Here is a 24,319-nt window from a genome sequence, read left to right on the forward strand (position 1 = left end):
TGTGGCTGCTGGCTGAGGCCACTTACACCACACCAGGGCCTGTGGCTGCTGGCTGAGGCCACCTACACCACACCAGGGCATTAGTTGCTATTGAGGCCAATTACACCACACCAGGGTCTGTGGCTCTTGCTCAGGCCACTTACACCACACCAGGGCCTGTGGCTCTTGCTCAGGCCACTTACACCACACCAGGGCCTGTGGCTGCTGGCTGAGGCCACTTACACCACACCAGGGCCTGTGGCTGCTGGCTGAGGCCACCTACACCACACCAGGGCCTGTGGCTGCTGGCTGAGGCCACCTACACCACACCAGGGCCTGTGGCTGCTGGCTGAGGCCACCTACACCACACCAGGGCCTGTGGCTGCTGGCTGAGGCCACTTACACCACACCAGGGCCTGTGGCTGCTGGCTGAGGCCACTTACACCACACCAAGGCCTGTGGCTCTTGCTCAGGCCACTCACATCACACCAGGCCCTGCGCTTCTGGCCGAGGCCATCTTCACCAAACCAGGCCCTGTGGTTCTTGCTCAGGCCACTTACACCACACCAGGGTCTGTGGCTCTTGCTGAGGCCACTTTCACCACACCAGGGCCTGTGGCTGCTGGCTGAGGCCACCTACACCACACCAGGGCATTAGTTGCTATTGAGGCCAATTACACCACACCAGGGTCTGTGGCTCTTGCTCAGGCCACTTACACCACACCAGGGCCTGTGGCTCTTGCTCAGGCCACTTACACCACACCAGGGCCTGTGGCACTGGCTGAGGCCACTTACACCACACCAGGGCCTGTGGCTGCTGGCTGAGGCCACTTACACCACACCAGGGCCTGTGGCTGGTGGCTGAGGCCACCTACACCACACCAGGGCCTGTGGCTGCTGGCTGAGGCGACTTATACCACACCAGGGCCCTTTTGCTGCTGGCTGAGGCCACTTACACCACACCAGTGCCTGTGGCTTCTGTCTGAGGCCACTTACACCACACCAGGGCCTGTGGCTGCTGGCTGAGGCCAATTACACCACACCAGGGTCTGTGGCTCTTGCTCAGGCCACTTACACCACACCAGGGCCTGTGGCACTGGCTGAGGCCACTTACACCACACCAGGGCCTGTGGCTGCTGGCTGAGGCCACTTACACCACACCAGGGTATGTGGCTCTTGCTCAGGCCACTTACACCACACCAGGGCCTTAGTTGCTATTGAGGCCAATTACACCACACCAGGGCCTGTGGCACTGGCTGAGGCCACTTACACCACACCAGGGCCTGTGGCTGCTGGCTGAGGCCACTTACACCACACAAGGGCCTGTGGCTGCTGGCTGAGGCCACCTACACCACACCAGGGCCTGTGGCTGCTGGCTGAGGCCACTTACACCACACCAAGGCCTGTGGCTCTTGCTCCGGCCACTCACATCACACCAGGCCCTGCGCTTCTGGCCGAGGCCATCTTCACCAAACCAGGCCCTGTGCTGCTTGCTGTGGCCATGTACAACACACCAGGCCCTGTGCTGGTTCCTGAGGCCATCTTCAACAATCCAGGGCCTGTGCTGTTGGATAAATGCCAAACTGAGCCTTTGGGTTAGGGTATTATGCAAACATGCATGTATGGTTATAGGATTGTCTTCGTAACTTCAGGTACTTGCCACCTAATCACTTGAATCCATAAATTGAGACATTGTGCTGGGGCCAGCAGCTTACGGCCATACCACCCTGAGCACGCCCGACCTCGTCTGATCTCGGAAGCTAAGCAGGGCTGGGCTTGGTTAGTACTTGGATGGGAGACTGCCTGGGAATACCTGGTGCTGTAAGCCTTTCATTTTCATGTCATTGAACCGCTTTTGATCCAGAGAAGGGGTGTATTAAAAGACCAAAAGCAGCTGCCCATTAATGAGGGCACATTAACGACACTGCTTTTGGCTGTTTTCCAATGTCTTGTGCTGCTAGCTGATGCCACCTACACCACACCAGGGCCTGAGTGACCGGCTGGGGCCACTTACACCACATCAGGGCCTGTGACTTGGCTGAGGCCACTTACACCACACCAGGGCCTGTGGCTGCTGGCTGAGGCCAGTTACACCACACCAGAGCCTGTGGCTGCTGGCTGAAGCCACTTACACCACACCAGGGCCTTAGTTGCTATTGAGGCCACTTACACCACACCAGGGCCTGTGGCTGCTGGCTGAGGCCACCTACACCACACCAGGGCCTGTGGCTGCTGGCTGAGGCCACTTACACCACACCAGGGCCTGTGGCTCTTGCTCAGGCCACTCACATCACACCAGGCCCTGCGCTTCTGGCCGAGGCCATCTTCACCAAACCAGGCCCTGTGGTTCTTGCTCAGGCCACTTACACCACACCAGGGCCTGTGGCTGCTGGCTGAAGCCACTTACACCACACCAGGGCCTTAGTTGCTATTGAGGCCACTTACACCACACCAGGGCCTGTGGCTGCTGGCTGAGGCCACCTACACCACACCAGGGCCCTTTTGCTGCTGGCTGAGGCCACTTACACCACACCAGTGCCTGTGGCTTCTGGCTGAGGCCACTTACACCACACCAGGGCATGTGGCTGCTGGCTGAGGCCACTTACACCACACCAGGGCCTGTGGCTCTTGCTCAGGCCACTCACATCACACCAGGCCCTGCGCTTCTGGCCGAGGCCATCTTCACCAAACCAGGCCCTGTGGTTCTTGCTCAGGCCACTTACACCACACCAGGGCCTTATTTGCTATTGAGGCCACTTACACCACACCAGGGCCTGTGGCACTTGCTCAGGCCACTTACACCACACCAGGGCCTGTGGCACTTGCTCAGGCCACTTACACCACACCAGGGCCTGTGGCTGCTGGCTGAGGCCACTTACACCACACCAGGGCCTGTGGCTCTTGCTCAGGCCACTTACACCACACCAGGGCCTGTGTCACTGGCTGAGGCCACTTAGACCACACCAGGGCCTGTGGCTGCTGGCTGAGGCCACTCACAACACACCAGGGCCTGTGGCTGCTTGCTGAGGCCACCTACACCACACCAGGGCCTTAGTTGCTATTGAGGCCAATTACACCACACAAGGGCCTGTGGCTGCTGGCTGAGGCCACCTACACCACACCAGGGCCTGTGGCTGCTGGCTGAGGCCACTTACAACACACCAGGGCCTGTGGCTGCTGGCTGAGGCCACCTACACCACACCAGGGCCTGTGGCTGCTGGCTGAGGCCACTTACAACACACCAGGGTCTGTGGCTCTTGCTCAGGCCACTCATATCACACCAGGCCCTGTGGTTCTGGCCGAGGCCATCTTCACCAAACCAGGCCCTGTGCTGCTTGCTGTGGCCATGTACAACACACCAGGCCCTGTGCTGGTTCCTGACGCCATCTTCAATAATCCAGGGCCTGTGCTGTTGGATAAATGCCAAACTGAGCCTTTGGGTTAGGGTATTATGCAAACATGCAGGTATGGTTATAGGATTGTCTTCGTAACTTCAGGTACTTGCCACCTAATCACTTGAATCCATAAATTGAGACATTGTGCTGGGGCCAGCAGATTACGGCCATACCACCCTGAGCACGCCCGACCTCGTCTGATCTCGGAAGCTAAGCAGGGCTGGGCTTGGTTAGTACTTGGATGGGAGACTGCCTGGGAATACCTGGTGCTGTAAGCCTTTCATGTCATTGAACCGCTTTTGATCCAGAGAAGGGGTGTATTAAAAGACCAAAAGCAGCTGCCCATTAATGAGGGCACATTAACGACATTGCTTTTGGCTGTTTTCCAATGTCTTGTGCTGCTAGCTGATGCCACCTACACCACACCAGGGCCTGAGTGACCGGCTGAGGCCACTTACACCACACCAGGGCCTGTGGCTGCTGGCTGAGGCCACTTACACCACACCAGGGCCTGTGGCTGCTGGCTGAGGCCACTTACACCACACCAGGGCCTTAGTTGCTATTGAGGCCAATTACACCACACCATGGTCTGTGGCTCTTGCTCAGGCCACTTACACCACACCAGGGCCTGTGGCACTGGCTGAGGCCACTTACACCACACCAGGGCCTGTGGCTGCTGGCTGAGGCCACCTACACCACACCAGGGCCTGTGGCTCTTGCTCAGGCCACTTACACCACACCAGGGCCTGTGGCTCTTGCTCAGGCCACTTACACCACACCAGGGCCTGTGGCTCTTGCTCAGGCCACTCATATCACACCAGGCTCTGTGCTTCTGGCTGAGGCCACTTAGACCACACCAGGGCCTGTGGCTGCTGGCTGAGGCCACTTACACCACACAAGGGCTTGTGGCTGCTGGCTGAGGCCACCTACACCACACCAGGGCCTGTGGCTGCTGGCTGAGGCCACCTACACCACACCAGGGCCTGTGGCTCTTGCTCAGGCCACTTACACCACACCAGGGCCTGTGGCTCTTGCTCAGGCCACTTACACCACATCAGGGCCTGTGGCTCTGGCTGAGGCCACTTACACCACACCAGGGCCTGTGGCACTGGCTGAGGCCACTTACACCACACCAGGGCCTGTGGCTGCTGGCTGAGGCCACTTACACCACACAAGGGCTTGTGGCTGCTGGCTGAGGCCACCTACACCACACCAGGGCCTGTGGCTGCTGGCTGCTGGCTGAGGCCACCTACACCACACCAGGGCCTGTGGCTCTTGCTCAGGCCACTTACACCACACCAGGGCCTGTGGCTCTTGCTCAGGCCACTTACACCACACCAGGGCCTGTGGCTCTTGCTCAGGCCACTCATATCACACCAGGCTCTGTGCTTCTGGCTGAGGCCACTTAGACCACACCAGGGCCTGTGGCTGCTGGCTGAGGCCACTTACACCACACCAGGGCCTGTGGCTGCTGGCTGAGGCCATCTACACCACACCAGGGCCTGTGGCTGCTGGCTGAGGCGACTTACACCACACCAGGGCCCTTTTGCTGCTGGCTGAGGCCACTTACACCACACCAGTGCCTGTGGCTTCTGGCTGAGGCGACTTACACCACACCAGGGCCTGTGGCTGCTGGCTGAGGCCACTTACACCACACCAGGGCCTGTGGCTCTTGCTCAGGCCACTCACATCACACCAGGCCCTGCGCTTCTGGCCGAGGCCATCTTCACCAAACCAGGCCCTGTGGCTCTTGCTCAGGCCACTTACACCACACCAGGGCCTGTGGCTCTGGCTTAGGCCACTTACACCACACCAGGGCCTGTGGCACTTGCTCAGGCCACTTACACCACACCAGGGCCTGTGGCTGCTGGCTGAGGCCACTTACAACACACCAGGGCCTGTGGCTCTTACTCAGGCCACTTACACCACACCAGGGCCTGTGGCACTGGCTGAGGCCACTTAGACCACACCAGGGCCTGTGGCTGCTGGCTGAGGCCACTTACACCACACCAGGGCCTGTGGCTGCTGGCTGAGGCCATTTACACCAAACCAGGGCCTGTGGCTGCTTGCTGAGGCCATCTTCACCAAACCAGGCCCTGTGCTGCTGGCTGAGGCCACTTACACCACACCAGTGCCTGTGGCTTCTGGCTGAGGCGACTTACACCACACCAGGGCCTGTGGCTGCTGGCTGAGGCCACTTACACCACACCAAGGCCTGTGGCTCTTGCGCAGGCCACTCACATCACACCAGGCCCTGCGCTTCTGGCCGAGGCCATCTTCACCAAACCAGGCCCTGTGCTGCTTGCTGTGGCCATGTACAACACACCAGGCCCTGTGCTGGTTCCTGAGGCCATCTTCAACAATCCAGGGCCTGTGCTGTTGGATAAATGCCAAACTGAGCCTTTGGGTTAGGGTATTATGCAAACATGCAGGTATGGTTATAGGATTGTCTTCGTAACTTCAGGTACTTGCCACCTAATCACTTGAATCCATAAATTGAGACATTGTGCTGGAGCCAGCAGCTTACGGCCATACCACCCTGAGCACGCCCGACCTCGTCTGATCTCGGAAGCTAAGCAGGGCTGGGCTTGGTTAGTACTTGGATGGGAGACTACCTGGGAATACCTGGTGCTGTAAGCCTTTCATTTTCATGTCATTGAACCGCTTTTGATCCAGAGAAGGGGTGTATTAAAAGACCAAAAGCAGCTGCCCATTAATGAGGGCACATTAACGACACTGCTTTTGGCTCTTTTCCAATGTCTTGTGCTGCTAGCTGATGCCACCTACACCACACCAGGGCCTGAGTGACCGGCTGGGGCCACTTACACCACATCAGGGCCTGTGGCTCTGGCTGAGGCCACTTACACCACACCAGGGCCTGTGGCTGCTGGCTGAGGCCAGTTACACCACACCAGAGCCTGTGGCTGCTGGCTGAAGCCACTTACACCACACCAGGGCCTTAGTTGCTATTGAGGCCACTTACACCACACCAGGGCCCTTTTGCTGCTGGCTGAGGCCACTTACACCACACCAGTGCCTGTGGCTTCTGGCTAAGGCGACTTACACCACACCAGGGCCTGTGGCTGCTGGCTGAGGCCACTTACACCACACCAGGGCCTGTGGCTCTTGCTCAGGCCACTCACATCACACCAGGCCCTGCGCTTCTGGCCGAAGCCATCTTCACCAAACCAGGCCCTGTGGTTCTTGCTCAGGCCACTTACACCACACCAGGGCCTGTGGCTCTGGCTTAGGCCAATTACACCACACCAGGGTCTGTGGCTCTTGCTGAGGCCACTTACACCACACCAGGGCCTGTGGCTGCTGCCTGAGACCACCTACACCACACCAGGGCCTGTGGCTGCTTGCTGAGGCGACTTACACCACACCAGGGCCTGTTGCTGCTGGCTGAGGCCACTTACACCACCCCAGTGCCTGTGGCTTCTGGCTGAGGCGACTTACACCACACCAGGGCCTGTTGCTGCTGGCTGAGGCCACTTACACCACACCAGGGCCTGTGGCTGCTGGCTCAGGCCACTCATATCAAACCAGGTCCTGTGCTTCTGGCCGAGGCCATCTTCACCAAACCAGGCCCTGTGCTGCTAGCTGAGGCGACTTACACCACATCAGGGCCTGTGGCTCTGGCTGAGGCCACTTACACCACACCAGGGCCTGTGGCTGCTGGCTGAGGCCAGTTACACCACACCAGGGCCTGTGGCTGCTGGCTGAGGCCACATACACCACACCAGGGCCTTAGTTGCTATTGAGGCCAATTACACCACACCAGGGTCTGTGGCTCTTGCTCAGGCCACTCACATCACACCAGGCCCTGCGCTTCTGGCCACTTACACCACACCAGGGCCTGTGGCTCTTGCTCAGGCCACTTACACCACACCAGGGCCTGTGGCTGCTGGCTGAGGCCACTTACACCACACCAGGGCCTGTGGCTGCTGGCTGAGGCCACCTACACCACACCAGGGCCTGTGGCTGCTGGCTGAGGCGACTTACACCACACCAGGGCCCTTTTGCTGCTGGCTGAGGCCACTTACACCACACCAGTGCCTGTGGCTTCTGTCTGAGGCGACTTACACCACACCAGGGCCTGTGGCTGCTGGCTGAGGCCAATTACACCACACCAGGGTCTGTGGCTCTTGCTCAGACCACTTACACCACACCAGGGCCTGTGGCACTGGCTGAGGCCACTTACACCACACCAGGGCCTGTGGCTGCTGGCTGAGGCCACTTACACCACACCAGGGCCTGTGGCTGCTGGCTGAGGCCACTTACACCACACCAGGGCCTTAGTTGCTATTGAGGCCAATTACACCACACCATGGTCTGTGGCTCTTGCTCAGGCCACTCATATCACACCAGGGCCTGTGGCTGCTGGCTGAGGCCACTTACACCACACCAGGGCCTTAGTTGCTATTGAGGCCAATTACACCACACCATGGTCTGTGGCTCTTGCTCAGGCCACTCATATCACACCAGGGCCTGTGGCTGCTGGCTGAGGCGACTTACACCACACCAGGGCCCTTTTGCTGCTGGCTGAGGCCACTTACACCACACCAGTGCCTGTGGCTTGTGGCTGAGGCGACTTACACCACACCAGGGGCTGTGGCTGCTGGCTGAGGCCACTTACACCACACCAGGGCCTGTGGCTGCTGGCTTAGGCCACCTACACTACACCAGGGCCTTAGTTGCTATTGAGGCCAATTACACCACACCATGGTCTGTGGCTCTTGCTCAGGCCACTTACACCACACCAGGGCCTGTGGCACTGGCTGAGGCCACTTACACCACACCAGGGCCTGTGGCTGCTGGCTGAGGCCACTTACACCACACAAGGGCTTGTGGCTGCTGGCTGAGGCCACCTACACCACACCAGGGCCTGTGGCTGCTGGCTGAGGCCACCTACACCACACCAGGGCCTGTGGCTCTTGCTCAGGCCACTTACACCACACCAGGGCCTGTGGCTCTTGCTCAGGCCACTTACACCACACCAGGGCCTGTGGCTCTTGCTCAGGCCACTCATATCACACCAGGCCCTGTGCTGCTTGCTGTGGCCATGTACAACACACCAGGCCCTGTGCTGTTTCCTGAGGCCATCTTCAACAATCCAGGGCCTGTGCTGTTGGATAAATGCCAAACTGAGCCTTTGGGTTAGGGTATTATGCAAACATGCAGGTATGGTTATAGGATTGTCTTCGTAACTTCAGGTACTTGCCACCTAATCACTTGAATCCATAAATTGAGACATTGTGCTGGGCCCAGCAGCTTACGGCCATACCACCCTGAGCACGCCCGACCTCGTCTGATCTCGGAAGCTAAGCAGGGCTGGGCTTGGTTAGTACTTGGATGGGAGACTGCCTGGGAATACCTGGTGCTGTAAGCCTTTCATTTTCATGTCATTGAACCGCTTTTGATCCAGAGAAGGGGTGTATTAAAAGACCAAAAGCAGCTGCCCATTAATAAGGCCACATTAATCACATTGCTTTTGGCTCTTTTCCAATGTCTTGTGCTGCTAGCTGATGCCACCTACACCACACCAGGGCCTGAGTGACCGGCTGGGGCCACTTACACCACATCAGGGGCTGTGGCTCTGGCTGAGGCCACTTACACCACACCAGGGCCTGTGGGTTCTGGCTGAGGCGACTTACACCACACCAGGGCCTGTGGCTGCTGGCTGAGGCCACTTACACCACACCAGGGCCTGTGGCTCTTGCTCAGGCCACTCACATCACACCAGGCCCTGCGCTTCTGGCCGAGGCCATCTTCACCAAACCAGGCCCTGTGCTGCTTGCTGTGGCCATGTACAACACACCAGGCCCTGTGCTGGTTCCTGAGGCCATCTTCAACAATCCAGGGCCTGTGCTGTTGGATAAATGCTAAACTGAGCCTTTGGGTTAGGGTATTATGCAAACATGAAGGTAGGGTTATAGGATTGTCTTCGTAACTTCAGGTACTTGCCACCTAATCACCTGAATCCATAAATTCAGACATTGTGCTGTGGCCAGCAGCTTACGGCCATACCACCCTGAGCACGCCCGACCTCGTCTGATCTCGGAAGCTGAGCAGGGCTGGGCTTGGTTAGTACTTGGATGGGAGACTGCCTGGGAATACCTGGTGCTGTAAGCCTTTCATTTTCATGTCATTGAACCGCTTTTGATCCAGAGAAGGGGTGTATTAAAAGACCAAAAGCAGCTGCCCATTAATGAGGGCACATTAACGTCATTGCTTTTGGCTGTTTTCCAATGTCTTGTGCTGCTAGCTGATGCCACCTACACCAAACCAGGGCCTTAGTTGCTATTGAGGCCAATTACACCACACCAGGGTCTTTGGCTCTTGCTCAGGCCACTTACACCACACCAGGGCCTGTGGCACTGGCTGAGGCCACTTACACCACACCAGGGCCTGTGGCTGCTGGCTGAGGCCACTTACACCACACCAGGGCCTTATTTGCTATTGAGGCCACTTACACCACACCAGGGCCTGTGGCTCTTGCTCAGGCCACTTACACCACACCAGGGCCTGTGGCTGCTGGCTGAGGCCACCTACACCACACCAGGGCCTGTGGCTGCTGGCTGAGGCCACCTACACCACACCAGGGCCTGTGGCTGCTGGCTGAGGCCACCTACACCACACCAGGGCCTGTGGCTGCTGGCTGAGGCCACCTACACCACACCAGGGCCTGTGGCTGCTGGCTGAGGCCACTTACACCACACCAGTGCCTGTGGCTTCTGGCTGAGGCGACTTACACCACACCAGGGCCTGTGGCTGCTGGCTGAGGCCACTTACACCACACCAAGGCCTGTGGCTCTTGCTCAGGCCACTCACATCACACCAGGCCTTGCGCTTCTGGCCGAGGCCATCTTCACCACACCAGGGTCTGTGGCTCTTGCTGAGGCCACTTTCACCACACCAGGGCCTGTGGCTGCTGGCTGAGGCCACTTACACCACACCAGGGCCTTAGTTGCTATTGAGGCCAATTACACCACACCAGGGTCTGTGGCTCTTGCTCAGGCCACTTACACCACACCAGGGCCTGTGGCACTGGCTGAGGCCACTTACACCACACCAGGGCCTGTGGCTGCTGGCTGAGGACAACCTACACCACACCAGGGTCTGTGGCTCTTGCTCAGGCCACTTACACCACACCAGGGCCGGTGGCACTGGCTGAGGCCACTTACACCACACCAGGGCCTGTGGCTGCTGGCTGAGGCCACCTACACCACACCAGGGCCTTAGTTGCTATTGAGGCCAATTACACCACACAAGGGCCTGTGGCTGCTGGCTGAGGCCACCTACACCACACCAGGGCCTGTGGCTGCTGGCTGAGGCCACTTACACCACACCAGGGCCCTTTTGCTGCTGGCTGAGGCCACTTACACCACACCAGTGCCTGTGGCTTCTGGCTGAGGCGACTTACACCACACCAGGGCCTGTGGCTGCTGGCTGAGGCCACTTACACCACACCAAGGCCTGTGGCTCTTGCTCAGGCCACTCACATCACACCAGGCCCTGCGCTTCTGGCCGAGGCCATCTTCACCAAACCAGGCCCTGTGCTGCTTGCTGTGGCCATGTACAACACACCAGGCCCTGTGCTGGTTCCTGAGGCCATCTTCAACAATCCAGGGCCTGTGCTGTTGGATAAATGCCAAACTGAGCCTTTGGGTTAGGGTATTATGCAAACATGCAGGTATGGTTATAGGATTGTCTTCGTAACTTCAGGTACTTGCCACCTAATCACTTGAATCCATAAATTGAGACATTGTGCTGGAGCCAGCAGCTTACGGCCATACCACCCTGAGCACGCCCGACCTCGTCTGATCTCGGAAGCTAAGCAGGGCTGGGCTTGGTTAGTACTTGGATGGGAGACTACCTGGGAATACCTGGTGCTGTAAGCCTTTCATTTTCGTGTCATTGAACCGCTTTTGATCCAGAGAAGGGGTGTATTAAAAGACCAAAAGCAGCTCCCCATTAATGAGGGCACATTAACGACACTGCTTTTGGCTCTTTTCCAATGTCTTGTGCTGCTAGCTGATGCCACCTACACCACACCAGGGCCTGAGTGACCGGCTGGGGCCACTTACACCACATCAGGGTCTGTGGCTCTGGCTGAGGCCACTTACACCACACCAGGGCCTGTGGCTGCTGGCTGAGGCCAGTTACACCACACCAGAGCCTGTGGCTGCTGGCTGAAGCCACTTACACCACACCAGGGCCTTAGTTGCTATTGAGGCCACTTACACCACACCAGGGCCTGTGGCTGCTGGCTGAGGCCACTTACACCACACCAGTGCCTGTGGCTTCTGGCTGAGGCGACTTACACCACACCAGGGCCTGTGGCTGCTGGCTGAGGCCACTTACACCACACCAGGGCCTGTGGCTCTTGCTCAGGCCACTCACATCACACCAGGCCCTGCGCTTCTGGCCGAAGCCATCTTCACCAAACCAGGCCCTGTGGTTCTTGCTCAGGCCACTTACACCACACCAGGGCCTGTGGCTCTGGCTTAGGCCAATTACACCACACCAGGGTCTGTGGCTCTTGCTGAGGCCACTTACACCACACCAGGGCCTGTGGCTGCTGCCTGAGACCACCTACACCACACCAGGGCCTGTGGCTGCTTGCTGAGGCGACTTACACCACACCAGGGCCTGTTGCTGCTGGCTGAGGCCACTTACACCACCCCAGTGCCTGTGGCTTCTGGCTGAGGCGACTTACACCACACCAGGGCCTGTTGCTGCTGGCTGAGGCCACTTACACCACACCAGGGCCTGTGGCTGCTGGCTCAGGCCACTCATATCAAACCAGGTCCTGTGCTTCTGGCCGAGGCCATCTTCACCAAACCAGGCCCTGTGCTGCTAGCTGAGGCGACTTACACCACATCAGGGCCTGTGGCTCTGGCTGAGGCCACTTACACCACACCAGGGCCTGTGGCTGCTGGCTGAGGCCAGTTACACCACACCAGGGCCTGTGGCTGCTGGCTGAGGCCACATACACCACACCAGGGCCTTAGTTGCTATTGAGGCCAATTACACCACACCAGGGTCTGTGGCTCTTGCTCAGGCCACTCACATCACACCAGGCCCTGCGCTTCTGGCCACTTACACCACACCAGGGCCTGTGGCTGCTGGCTGAGGCCACTTACACCATACCAGGGCCTGTGGCTGTTGGCTGAGGCCACTTACACCACACCAGGGCCTGTGGCTGCTGGCTGAGGCCACCTACACCACACCAGGGCCTGTGGCTGCTGGCTGAGGCGACTTACACCACACCAGGGCCCTTTTGCTGCTGGCTGAGGCCACTTACACCACACCAGTGCCTGTGGCTTCTGGCTGAGGCGACTTACACCACACCAGGGCCTGTGGCTGCTGGCTGAGGCCACTTACACCACACCAAGGCCTGTGGCTCTTGCTCAGGCCACTCACATCACACCAGGCCCTGCGCTTCTGGCCGAGGCCATCTTCACCAAACCAGGCCCTGTGCTGCTTGCTGTGGCCATGTACAACACACCAGGCCCTGTGCTGGTTCCTGAGGCCATCTTCAACAATCCAGGGCCTGTGCTGTTGGATAAATGCCAAACTGAGCCTTTGGGTTAGGGTATTATGCAAACATGAAGGTATGGTTATAGGATTGTCTTCGTAACTTCAGGTACTTGCCACCTAATCACTTGAATCCATAAATTGAGACATTGTGCTGGGGCCAGCAGCTTACGGCCATACCACCCTGAGCACGCCCGACCTCGTCTGATCTCGGAAGCTAAGCAGGACTGGGCTTGGTTAGTACTTGGATGGGAGACTGCCTGGGAATACCTGGTGCTGTAAGCCTTCCATTTTCATGTCATTGAACCGCTTTTGATCCAGAGAAGGGGTGTATTAAAAGACCAAAAGCAGCTGCCCATTAATGAGGGCACATTAACGACACTGCTTTTGGCTGTTTTCCAATGTCTTGTGCTGCTTGCTGATGCCACCTACACCACACCAGGGCCTGAGTGACCGGCTGGGGCCACTTACACCAGACCAGGGCCTGTGGCTGCTGGCTGAGGCCAGTTACACCACACCAGAGCCTGTGGCTGCTGGCTGAAGCCACTTACACCACACCAGGGCCTTAGTTGCTATTGAGGCCACTTACACCACACCAGGGCCTGTGGCTGCTGGCTGAGGCCACCTACACCACACCAGGGCCTGTGGCTGCTGGCTGAGGCCACTTACACCACACCAGGGCCTGTGGCTGCTGGCTGAAGCCACTTACACCACACCATGGCCTTAGTTGCTATTGAGGCCACTTACACCACACCAGGGCCTGTGGCTGCTGGCTGAGGCCACCTACACCACACCAGGGCCCTTTTGCTGCTGGCTGAGGCCACTTACACCACACCAGTGCATGTGGCTGCTGGCTGAGGCCACTTACACCACACCAGGGCCTGTGGCTGCTGGCTGAGGCCACTTACACCACACCAGGGCCTGTGGCTCTTGCTCAGGCCACTCACATCACACCAGGCCCTGCGCTTCTGGCCGAGGCCATCTTCACCAAACCAGGGCCTGTGGCTGCTTGCTGAGGCCATCTTCACCAAACCAGGCCCTGTGCTGCTTGCTGTGGCCATGTACAACACACCAGGCCCTGTGCTGGTTCCTGAGGCCATCTTCAACAATCCAGGGCCTGTGCTGTTGGATAAATGCTAAACTGAGCCTTTGGGTTAGGGTATTATGCAAACATGAAGGTAGGGTTATAGGATTGTCTTCGTAACTTCAGGTACTTGCCACCTAATCACCTGAATCCATAAATTGAGACATTGTGCTGCGGCCAGCAGCTTACGGCCATACCACCCTGAGCACGCCCGACCTCGTCTGATCTCGGAAGCTGAGCAGGGCTGGGCTTGGTTAGTACTTGGATGGGAGACTGCCTGGGAATACCTGGTGCTGTAAGCCTTTCATTTTCATGTCATTGAACCGCTTTTGATCCAGAGAAGGGGTGTATTAAAAGACCAAAAGCAGCTGCCCATTAATGAGGGCACATTAACGACATTGCTTTTGGCTCTTTTCCAATGTCTTGTGCTGCTAGCTGATGCCACCTACACCACACCAGGGCCTGAGTGACCGGCTGGGGCCACTTACACCACATCAGGGCCTGTGGCTCTGGCTGAGGCCACTTACACCACACCAGGGCCTGTGGCTGCTGGCTGAGGCCACTTACACCACACCAGGGCCTGTGGCTGCTGGCTGAGGCCACTTACACCACACCAGGGCCTTAGTTGCTATTGAGGCCAATTACACCACACCATGGTCTGTGGCTCTTGCTCAGGCAACTTACACCACACCAGGGCCTGTGGCACTGGCTGAGGCCACTTACACCACACCAGAGCCTGTGGCTGCTGGCTGAGGCCACTTACACCACACAAGGGCTTGTGGCTGCTGGCTGAGGCCACCTACACCACACCAGGGCCTGTGGCTCTTGCTCAGGCCACTTACACCACACCAGGGCCTGTGGCTCTTGCTCAGGCCACTTACACCACACCAGGGCCTGTGGCTCTTGCTCAGGCCACTCATATCACACCAGGCCCTGTGCTTCTGGCTGAGGCCACTTAGACCACACCAGGGCCTGTGGCTGCTGGCTGAGGCCACTTACACCACACCAGGGCCTGTGGCTGCTGGCTGAGGCCATCTACACCACACCAGGGCCTGTGGCTGCTGGCTGAGGCGACTTACACCACACCAGGGCCCTTTTGCTGCTGGCTGAGGCCACTTACACCACACCAGTGCCTGTGGCTTCTGGCTGAGGCGACTTACACCACACCAGGGCCTGTGGCTGCTGGCTGAGGCCACTTACACCACACCAGGGCCTGTGGCTCTTGCTCAGGCCACTCACATCACACCAGGCCCTGCGCTTCTGGCCGAGGCCATCTTCACCAAACCAGGCCCTGTGGCTCTTGCTCAGGCCACTTACACCACACCAGGGCCTGTGGCTCTGGCTTAGGCCACTTACACCACACCAGGGCCTGTGGCACTTGCTCAGGCCACTTACACCACACCAGGGCCTCTGGCTGCTGGCTGAGGCCACTTACACCACACCAGGGCCTGTGGCTCTTACTCAGGCCACTTACACCACACCAGGGCCTGTGGCACTGGCTGAGGCCACTTAGACCACACCAGGGCCTGTGGCTGCTGGCTGAGGCCACTTACACCACACCAGGGCCTGTGGCTGCTGGCTGAGGCCACTTACACCAAACCAGGGCCTGTGGCTGCTTGCTGAGGCCACCTACACCACACCAGGGCCTGTGGCTGCTGGCTGAGGCCACTTACAACACACCAGGGCCTGTGGCTCTTGCTCAGGCCACTCATATCACACCAGGCCCTGTGCTTCTGGCCGAGGCCATCTTCACCAAACCAGGCCCTGTGCTGCTTGCTGTGGCCATGTACAACACACCAGGCCCTGTGCTGGTTCCTGACGCCATCTTCAACAATCCAGGGCCTGTGCTGTTGGATAAATGCCAAACTGAGCCTTTGGGTTAGGGTATTATGCAAACATGCAGGTATGGTTATAGGATTGTCTTCGTAACTTCAGGTACTTGCCACCTAATCACTTGAATCCATAAATTGAGACATTGTGCTGGGGCCAGCAGATTACGGCCATACCACCCTGAGCACGCCCGACCTCGTCTGATCTCGGAAGCTAAGCAGGGCTGGGCTTGGTTAGTACTTGGATGGGAGACTGCCTGGGAATACCTGGTGCTGTAAGCCTTTCATTTTCATGTCATTGAACCGCTTTTGATCCAGAGAAGGGGTGTATTAAAAGACCAAAAGCAGCTCCCCATTAATGAGGGCACATTAACGACATTGCTTTTGGCTGTTTTCCAATGTCTTGTGCTGCTAGCTGATGCCACCTACACCACACCACGGCCTTATTTGCTGGCTGAGGTCACTTACACCACACCAGGGCCTGTGGCTCTTGCTCAGGCCACTTACACCACACCAGGGCCTGTGGCTCTTGCTCAGGCCACTTACACCACACCAGGGCCTGTGGGACCGGCTGGGGCCACTTACACCACACCAGGGCCTGTGGCTGCTGGCTGAGGCCACTTACACCACACAAGGGCCTGAGGGACCGGCTGGGGCCACTTACACCACATCAGGGCCTGTGGCTGCTGGCTGAGGCCACTTACACCACACCAGGGCCTGTGGCTGCTGGCTGAGGCCACCTACACCACACCAGGGCCTTAGTTGCTATTGAGGCCAATTACACCACACCAGGGTCTGTGGCTCTTGCTCAGGCCACTTACACCACACCAGGGCCTGTGGCACTGGCTGAGGCCACTTACACCACACCAGGGCCTGTGGCTGCTGGCTTAGGCCACCTACACCACACCAGGGCCTTAGTTGCTATTGAGGCCAATTACACCACACAAGGGCCTGTGGCTGCTGGCTGAGGCCACCTACACCACACCAGGGCCTGTGGCTGCTGGCTGAGGCCACTTACACCACACCAGTGCCTGTGGCTTCTGGCTGAGGCGACTTACACCACACCAGGGCCTGTGGCTGCTGGCTGAGGCCACTTACACCACACCAGGGCCTGTGGCTGCTGGCTGAGGCCACCTACACCACACCAGGGCATTAGTTGCTATTGAGGCCAATTACACCACACCAGGGTCTGTGGCTCTTGCTCAGGCCACTTACACCACACCAGGGCCTGTGGCTCTTGCTCAGGCCACTTACACCACACCAGGGCCTGTGGCTGCTGGCTGAGGCCACTTACACCACACCAGGGCCTGTGGCTGCTGGCTGAGGCCACCTACACCACACCAGGGCCTGTGGCTGCTGGCTGAGGCCACCTACACCACACCAGGGCCTGTGGCTGCTGGCTGAGGCCACCTACACCACACCAGGGCCTGTGGCTGCTGGCTGAGGCCACTTACACCACACCAGTGCCTGTGGCTTCTGGCTGAGGCGACTTACACCACACCAGGGCCTGTGGCTGCTGGCTGAGGCCACTTACACCACACCAAGGCCTGTGGCTCTTGCTCAGGCCACTCACATCACACCAGGCCCTGCGCTTCTGGCCGAGGCCATCTTCACCAAACCAGGCCCTGTGGTTCTTGCTCAGGCCACTTACACCACACCAGGGTCTGTGGCTCTTGCTGAGGCCACTTTCACCACACCAGGGCCTGTGGCTGCTGGCTGAGGCCACCTACACCACACCAGGGCATTAGTTGCTATTGAGGCCAATTACACCACACCAGGGTCTGTGGCTCTTGCTCAGGCCACTTACACCACACCAGGGCCTGTGGCTCTTGCTCAGGCCACTTACACCACACCAGGGCCTGTGGCACTGGCTGAGGCCACTTACACCACACCAGGGCCTGTGGCTGCTGGCTGAGGCCACTTACACCACACCAGGGCCTGTGGCTGCTGGCTGAGGCCACTTACACCACACCAGGGCCTGTGGCTGGTGGCTGAGGCCACCTACACCACACCAGGGCCTGTGGCTGCTGGCTGAGGCGACTTATACCACACCAGGGCCCTTTTGCTGCTGGCTGAGGCCACTTACACCACACCAGTGCCTGTGGCTTCTGTCTGAGGCGACTTACACCACACCAGGGCCTGTGGCTGCTGGCTGAGGCCAATTACACCACACCAGGGTCTGTGGCTCTTGCTCAGGCCACTTACACCACACCAGGGCCTGTGGCACTGGCTGAGGCCACTTACACCACACCAGGGCCTGTGGCTGCTGGCTGAGGCCACTTACACCACACCAGGGCCTGTGGCTGCTGGCTGAGGCCACTTACACCACACCAGTGCCTGTGGCTGCTGGCTGAGGCCACCTACACCACACCAGGGCCTGTGGCTGCTGGCTGAGGCGACTTACACCACACCAGGGCCCTTTTGCTGCTGGCTGAGGCCACTTACACCACACCAGTGCCTGTGGCTTCTGGCTGAGGCGACTTACACCACACCAGGGCCTGTGGCTGCTGGCTGAGGCCACTTACACCACACCAAGGCCTGTGGCTCTTGCTCCGGCCACTCACATCACACCAGGCCCTGCGCTTCTGGCCGAGGCCATCTTCACCAAACCAGGCCCTGTGCTGCTTGCTGTGGCCATGTACAACACACCAGGCCCTGTGCTGGTTCCTGAGGCCATCTTCAACAATCCAGGGCCTGTGCTGTTGGATAAATGCCAAACTGAGCCTTTGGGTTAGGGTATTATGCAAACATGCAGGTATGGTTATAGGATTGTCTTCGTAACTTCAGGTACTTGCCACCTAATCACTTGAATCCATAAATTGAGACATTGTGCTGGGGCCAGCAGCTTACGGCCATACCACCCTGAGCACGCCCGACCTCGTCTGATCTCGGAAGCTAAGCAGGGCTGGGCTTGGTTAGTACTTGGATGGGAGACTGCCTGGGAATACCTGGTGCTGTAAGCCTTTCATTTTCATGTCATTGAACCGCTTTTGATCCAGAGAAGGGGTGTATTAAAAGACCAAAAGCAGCTGCCCATTAATGAGGGCACATTAACGACACTGCTTTTGGCTCTTTTCCAATGTCTTGTGCTGCTAGCTGATGCCACCTACACCACACCAGGGCCTGAGTGACCGGCTGGGGCCACTTACACCACATCAGGGCCTGTGACTTGGCTGAGGCCACTTACACCACACCAGGGCCTGTGGCTGCTGGCTGAGGCCAGTTACACCACACCAGAGCCTGTGGCTGCTGGCTGAAGCCACTTACACCACACCAGGGCCTTAGTTGCTATTGAGGCCACTTACACCACACCAGGGCCTGTGGCTGCTGGCTGAGGCCCCCTACACCACACCAGGGCCTGTGGCTGCTGGCTGAGGCCACTTACACCACACCAGGGCCTGTGGCTCTTGCTCAGGCCACTCACATCACACCAGGCCCTGCGCTTCTGGCCGAGGCCATCTTCACCAAACCAGGCCCTGTGGTTCTTGCTCAGGCCACTTACACCACACCAGGGCCTGTGGCTGCTGGCTGAAGCCACTTACACCACACCAGGGCCTTAGTTGCTATTGAGGCCACTTACACCACACCAGGGCCTGTGGCTGCTGGCTGAGGCCACCTACACCACACCAGGGCCCTTTTGCTGCTGGCTGAGGCCACTTACACCACACCAGTGCCTGTGGCTTCTGGCTGAGGCCACTTACACCACACCAGGGCATGTGGCTGCTGGCTGAGGCCACTTACACCACACCAGGGCCTGTGGCTCTTGCTCAGGCCACTCACATCACACCAGGCCCTGCGCTTCTGGCCGAGGCCATCTTCACCAAACCAGGCCCTGTGGTTCTTGCTCAGGCCACTTACACCACACCAGGGCCTTATTTGCTATTGAGGCCACTTACACCACACCAGGGCCTGTGGCACTTGCTCAGGCCACTTACACCACACCAGGGCCTGTGGCACTTGCTCAGGCCACTTACACCACACCAGGGCCTGTGGCTGCTGGCTGAGGCCACTTACACCACACCAGGGCCTGTGGCTCTTGCTCAGGCCACTTACACCACACCAGGGCCTGTGTCACTGGCTGAGGCCACTTAGACCACACCAGGGCCTGTGGCTGCTGGCTGAGGCCACTCACAACACACCAGGGCCTGTGGCTGCTAGCTGAGGCCACTTACACCAAACCAGGGCCTGTGGCTGCTTGCTGAGGCCACCTACACCACACCAGGGCCTTAGTTGCTATTGAGGCCAATTACACCACACAAGGGCCTGTGGCTGCTGGCTGAGGCCACCTACACCACACCAGGGCCTGTGGCTGCTGGCTGAGGCCACTTACAACACACCAGGGCCTGTGGCTGCTGGCTGAGGCCACTTACACCACACCAGGGCCTGTGGCTGCTGGCTGAGGCCACTTACACCACACCAGGGCCTGTGGCTGCTGGCTGAAGCCACTTACACCACACCAGGGCCTTAGTTGCTATTGAGGCCACTTACACCACACCAGGGCCTGTGGCTGCTGGCTGAGGCCACCTACACCACACCAGGGCCTGTGGCTGCTGGCTGAGGCCACTTACACCACACCAGGGCCTGTGGCTCTTGCTCAGGCCACTCATATCACACCAGGCTCTGTGCTTCTGGCTGAGGCCACTTAGACCACACCAGGGCCTGTGGCTGCTGGCTGAGGCCACTTACACCACACAAGGGCTTGTGGCTGCTGGCTGAGGCCACCTACACCACACCAGGGCCTGTGGCTGCTGGCTGAGGCCACCTACACCACACCAGGGCCTGTGGCTCTTGCTCAGGCCACTTACACCACACCAGGGCCTGTGGCTCTTGCTCAGGCCACTTACACCACATCAGGGCCTGTGGCTCTGGCTGAGGCCACTTACACCACACCAGGGCCTGTGGCACTGGCTGAGGCCACTTACACCACACCAGGGCCTGTGGCTGCTGGCTGAGGCCACTTACACCACACAAGGGCTTGTGGCTGCTGGCTGAGGCCACCTACACCACACCAGGGCCTGTGGCTGCTGGCTGCTGGCTGAGGCCACCTACACCACACCAGGGCCTGTGGCTCTTGCTCAGGCCACTTACACCACACCAGGGCCTGTGGCTCTTGCTCAGGCCACTTACACCACACCAGGGCCTGTGGCTCTTGCTCAGGCCACTCATATCACACCAGGCTCTGTGCTTCTGGCTGAGGCCACTTAGACCACACCAGGGCCTGTGGCTGCTGGCTGAGGCCACTTACACCACACCAGGGCCTGTGGCTGCTGGCTGAGGCCATCTACACCACACCAGGGCCTGTGGCTGCTGGCTGAGGCGACTTACACCACACCAGGGCCCTTTTGCTGCTGGCTGAGGCCACTTACACCACACCAGTGCCTGTGGCTTCTGGCTGAGGCGACTTACACCACACCAGGGCCTGTGGCTGCTGGCTGAGGCCACTTACACCACACCAGGGCCTGTGGCTCTTGCTCAGGCCACTCACATCACACCAGGCCCTGCGCTTCTGGCCGAGGCCATCTTCACCAAACCAGGCCCTGTGGCTCTTGCTCAGGCCACTTACACCACACCAGGGCCTGTGGCTCTGGCTTAGGCCACTTACACCACACCAGGGCCTGTGGCACTTGCTCAGGCCACTTACACCACACCAGGGCCTGTGGCTGCTGGCTGAGGCCACTTACAACACACCAGGGCCTGTGGCTCTTACTCAGGCCACTTACACCACACCAGGGCCTGTGGCACTGGCTGAGGCCACTTAGACCACACCAGGGCCTGTGGCTGCTGGCTGAGGCCACTTACACCACACCAGGGCCTGTGGCTGCTGGCTGAGGCCACTTACACCAAACCAGGGCCTGTGGCTGCTTGCTGAGGCCATCTTCACCAAACCAGGCCCTGTGCTGCTTGCTGTGGCCATGTAAAACACACCAGGTCCTGTGCTGGTTCTTGAGGCCATCTCCAACAATCCAGGGCCTGTGCTGTTGGATAAATGCCAAACTGAGCCTTTGGGTTAGGGTATTATGCAAACATGCAGGTATGGTTATAGGATTGTCTTCGTAACTTCAGGTACTTGCCACCTAATCACTTGAATCCATAAATTGAGACATTGTGCTGGGGCCAGCAGCTTACGGCCATACCACCCTGAGCACGCCCGACCTCGTCTGATCTCGGAAGCTAAGCAGGGCTGGCCTTGGTTAGTACTTGGATGGGAGACTCCCTGGGAATACCTGGTGTTGTAAGCCTTTCATTTTCATGTCATTGAACCGCTTTTGATCCAGAGAAGGGGTGTATTAAAAGACCAAAAGCAGCTCCCCATTAATGAGGGCACATTAACGACATTGCTTTTGGCTCTTTTCCAATGTCTTGTGCTGCTAGCTGATGCCACCTACACCACACCACGGCCTTATTTGCTGGCTGAGGCCACATACACCAAACCAGGGCCTTAGTTGCTATTGAGGCCAATTACACCACACAAGGGCCTGTGGCTGCTGGCTGAGGCCACTTACACCACACCAGGGCCTTAGTTGCTATTGAGGCCAATTACACCACACCAGGGTCTGTGGCTCTTGCTCAGGCCACTTACACCACACCAGGGCCTGTGGCACTGGCTGAGGCCACTTACACCACACCAGGGCCTGTGGCTGCTGGCTGAGGACAACCTACACCACACCAGGGTCTGTGGCTCTTGCTCAGGCCACTTACACCACACCAGGGCCGGTGGCACTGGCTGAGGCCACTTACACCACACCAGGGCCTGTGGCTGCTGGCTGAGGCCACCTACACCACACCAGGGCCTTAGTTGCTATTGAGGCCAATTACACCACACCAGGGCCTGTGGCTGCTGGCTGAGGCCACCTACACCACACCAGGGCCTGTGGCTGCTGGCTGAGGCCACTTACACCACACCAGGGCCCTTTTGCTGCTGGCTGAGGCCACTTACACCACACCAGTGCCTGTGGCTTCTGGCTGAGGCGACTTACACCACACCAGGGCCTGTGGCTGCTGGCTGAGGCCACTTACACCACACCAAGGCCTGTGGCTCTTGCGCAGGCCACTCACATCACACCAGGCCCTGCGCTTCTGGCCGAGGCCATCTTCACCAAACCAGGCCCTGTGCTGCTTGCTGTGGCCATGTACAACACACCAGGCCCTGTGCTGGTTCCTGAGGCCATCTTCAACAATCCAGGGCCTGTGCTGTTGGATAAATGCCAAACTGAGCCTTTGGGTTAGGGTATTATGCAAACATGCAGGTATGGTTATAGGATTGTCTTCGTAACTTCAGGTACTTGCCACCTAATCACTTGAATCCATAAATTGAGACATTGTGCTGGAGCCAGCAGCTTACGGCCATACCACCCTGAGCACGCCCGACCTCGTCTGATCTCGGAAGCTAAGCAGGGCTGGGCTTGGTTAGTACTTGGATGGGAGACTACCTGGGAATACCTGGTGCTGTAAGCCTTTCTTTTTCATGTCATTGAACCGCTTTTGATCCAGAGAAGGGGTGTATTAAAAGACCAAAAGCAGCTGCCCATTAATGAGGGCACATTAACGACACTGCTTTTGGCTCTTTTCCAATGTCTTGTGCTGCTAGCTGATGCCACCTACACCACACCAGGGCCTGAGTGACCGGCTGGGGCCACTTACACCACATCAGGGCCTGTGGCTCTGGCTGAGGCCACTTACACCACACCAGGGCCTGTGGCTGCTGGCTGAGGCCAGTTACACCACACCAGAGCCTGTGGCTGCTGGCTGAAGCCACTTACACCACACCAGGGCCTTAGTTGCTATTGAGGCCACTTACACCACACCAGTGCCTGTGGCTTCTGGCTGAGGCGACTTACACCACACCAGGGCCTGTGGCTGCTGGCTGAGGCCACTTACACCACACCAGGGCCTGTGGCTCTTGCTCAGGCCACTCACATCACACCAGGCCCTGCGCTTCTGGCCGAAGCCATCTTCACCAAACCAGGCCCTGTGGTTCTTGCTCAGGCCACTTACACCACACCAGGGCCTGTGGCTCTGGCTTAGGCCAATTACACCACACCAGGGTCTGTGGCTCTTGCTGAGGCCACTTACACCACACCAGGGCCTGTGGCTGCTGCCTGAGACCACCTACACCACACCAGGGCCTGTGGCTGCTTGCTGAGGCGACTTACACCACACCAGGGCCTTTTGCTGCTGGCTGAGGCCACTTACACCACCCCAGTGCCTGTGGCTTCTGGCTGAGGCGACTTACACCACACCAGGGCCTGTTGCTGCTGGCTGAGGCCACTTACACCACACCAGGGCCTGTGGCTGCTGGCTCAGGCCACTCATATCAAACCAGGTCCTGTGCTTCTGGCCGAGGCCATCTTCACCAAACCAGGCCCTGTGCTGCTAGCTGAGGCGACTTACACCACATCAGGGCCTGTGGCTCTGGCTGAGGCCACTTACACCACACCAGGGCCTGTGGCTGCTGGCTGAGGCCAGTTACACCACACCAGGGCCTGTGGC

At 58.8% G+C, this 24,319-nt stretch overlaps 9 non-coding genes and 3 pseudogenes across 9 annotated transcripts; all 12 read left to right on the plus strand.

Moving 5' to 3' along the window:
* Nucleotides 1–1,687: 1,687 nt before the first annotated feature.
* Nucleotides 1,688–1,806, plus strand: LOC147300022 (5S ribosomal RNA). Its single transcript, XR_015128133.1, has one exon. It is a non-coding gene; the product is annotated as a 5S ribosomal RNA (ribosomal RNA).
* Nucleotides 1,807–3,532: 1,726 nt separating this feature from the next.
* LOC147300023 (5S ribosomal RNA) lies at nt 3,533–3,651 on the plus strand. The gene has a single exon (XR_015128096.1). It is a non-coding gene; the product is annotated as a 5S ribosomal RNA (ribosomal RNA).
* A 2,243-nt stretch (nt 3,652–5,894) lies between these two features.
* Nucleotides 5,895–6,013, plus strand: LOC147300024 (5S ribosomal RNA). Its single transcript, XR_015127969.1, has one exon. It is a non-coding gene; the product is annotated as a 5S ribosomal RNA (ribosomal RNA).
* Nucleotides 6,014–8,646: 2,633 nt separating this feature from the next.
* Nucleotides 8,647–8,765, plus strand: LOC147300025 (5S ribosomal RNA). Its single transcript, XR_015128134.1, has one exon. It is a non-coding gene; the product is annotated as a 5S ribosomal RNA (ribosomal RNA).
* A 624-nt stretch (nt 8,766–9,389) lies between these two features.
* LOC147300026 (5S ribosomal RNA) lies at nt 9,390–9,508 on the plus strand (annotated as a pseudogene).
* Nucleotides 9,509–11,158: 1,650 nt separating this feature from the next.
* On the plus strand, nt 11,159–11,277 carry LOC147300027 (5S ribosomal RNA). The gene has a single exon (XR_015127980.1). It is a non-coding gene; the product is annotated as a 5S ribosomal RNA (ribosomal RNA).
* Nucleotides 11,278–13,082: 1,805 nt separating this feature from the next.
* On the plus strand, nt 13,083–13,201 carry LOC147300028 (5S ribosomal RNA). Its single transcript, XR_015128106.1, has one exon. It is a non-coding gene; the product is annotated as a 5S ribosomal RNA (ribosomal RNA).
* A 982-nt stretch (nt 13,202–14,183) lies between these two features.
* LOC147300029 (5S ribosomal RNA) lies at nt 14,184–14,302 on the plus strand (annotated as a pseudogene).
* Nucleotides 14,303–15,992: 1,690 nt separating this feature from the next.
* On the plus strand, nt 15,993–16,111 carry LOC147300030 (5S ribosomal RNA). The gene has a single exon (XR_015128097.1). It is a non-coding gene; the product is annotated as a 5S ribosomal RNA (ribosomal RNA).
* A 2,562-nt stretch (nt 16,112–18,673) lies between these two features.
* LOC147300031 (5S ribosomal RNA) lies at nt 18,674–18,792 on the plus strand. Its single transcript, XR_015128135.1, has one exon. It is a non-coding gene; the product is annotated as a 5S ribosomal RNA (ribosomal RNA).
* A 3,157-nt stretch (nt 18,793–21,949) lies between these two features.
* On the plus strand, nt 21,950–22,068 carry LOC147300032 (5S ribosomal RNA; annotated as a pseudogene).
* Nucleotides 22,069–23,165: 1,097 nt separating this feature from the next.
* Nucleotides 23,166–23,284, plus strand: LOC147300033 (5S ribosomal RNA). Its single transcript, XR_015127991.1, has one exon. It is a non-coding gene; the product is annotated as a 5S ribosomal RNA (ribosomal RNA).
* Nucleotides 23,285–24,319: the final 1,035 nt, after the last annotated feature.

Source organism: Aulonocara sp. 'chitande type north' Nkhata Bay, unplaced genomic scaffold (genome assembly GCF_057382095.1).
Source record: "Aulonocara sp. 'chitande type north' Nkhata Bay isolate Kocher_YH1m ecotype deep benthic unplaced genomic scaffold, A_spYH_male_GT1.1 unmapped_scaffold_35, whole genome shotgun sequence".
Lineage (NCBI taxonomy): Eukaryota > Metazoa > Chordata > Actinopteri > Cichliformes > Cichlidae > Aulonocara > Aulonocara sp. 'chitande type north' Nkhata Bay.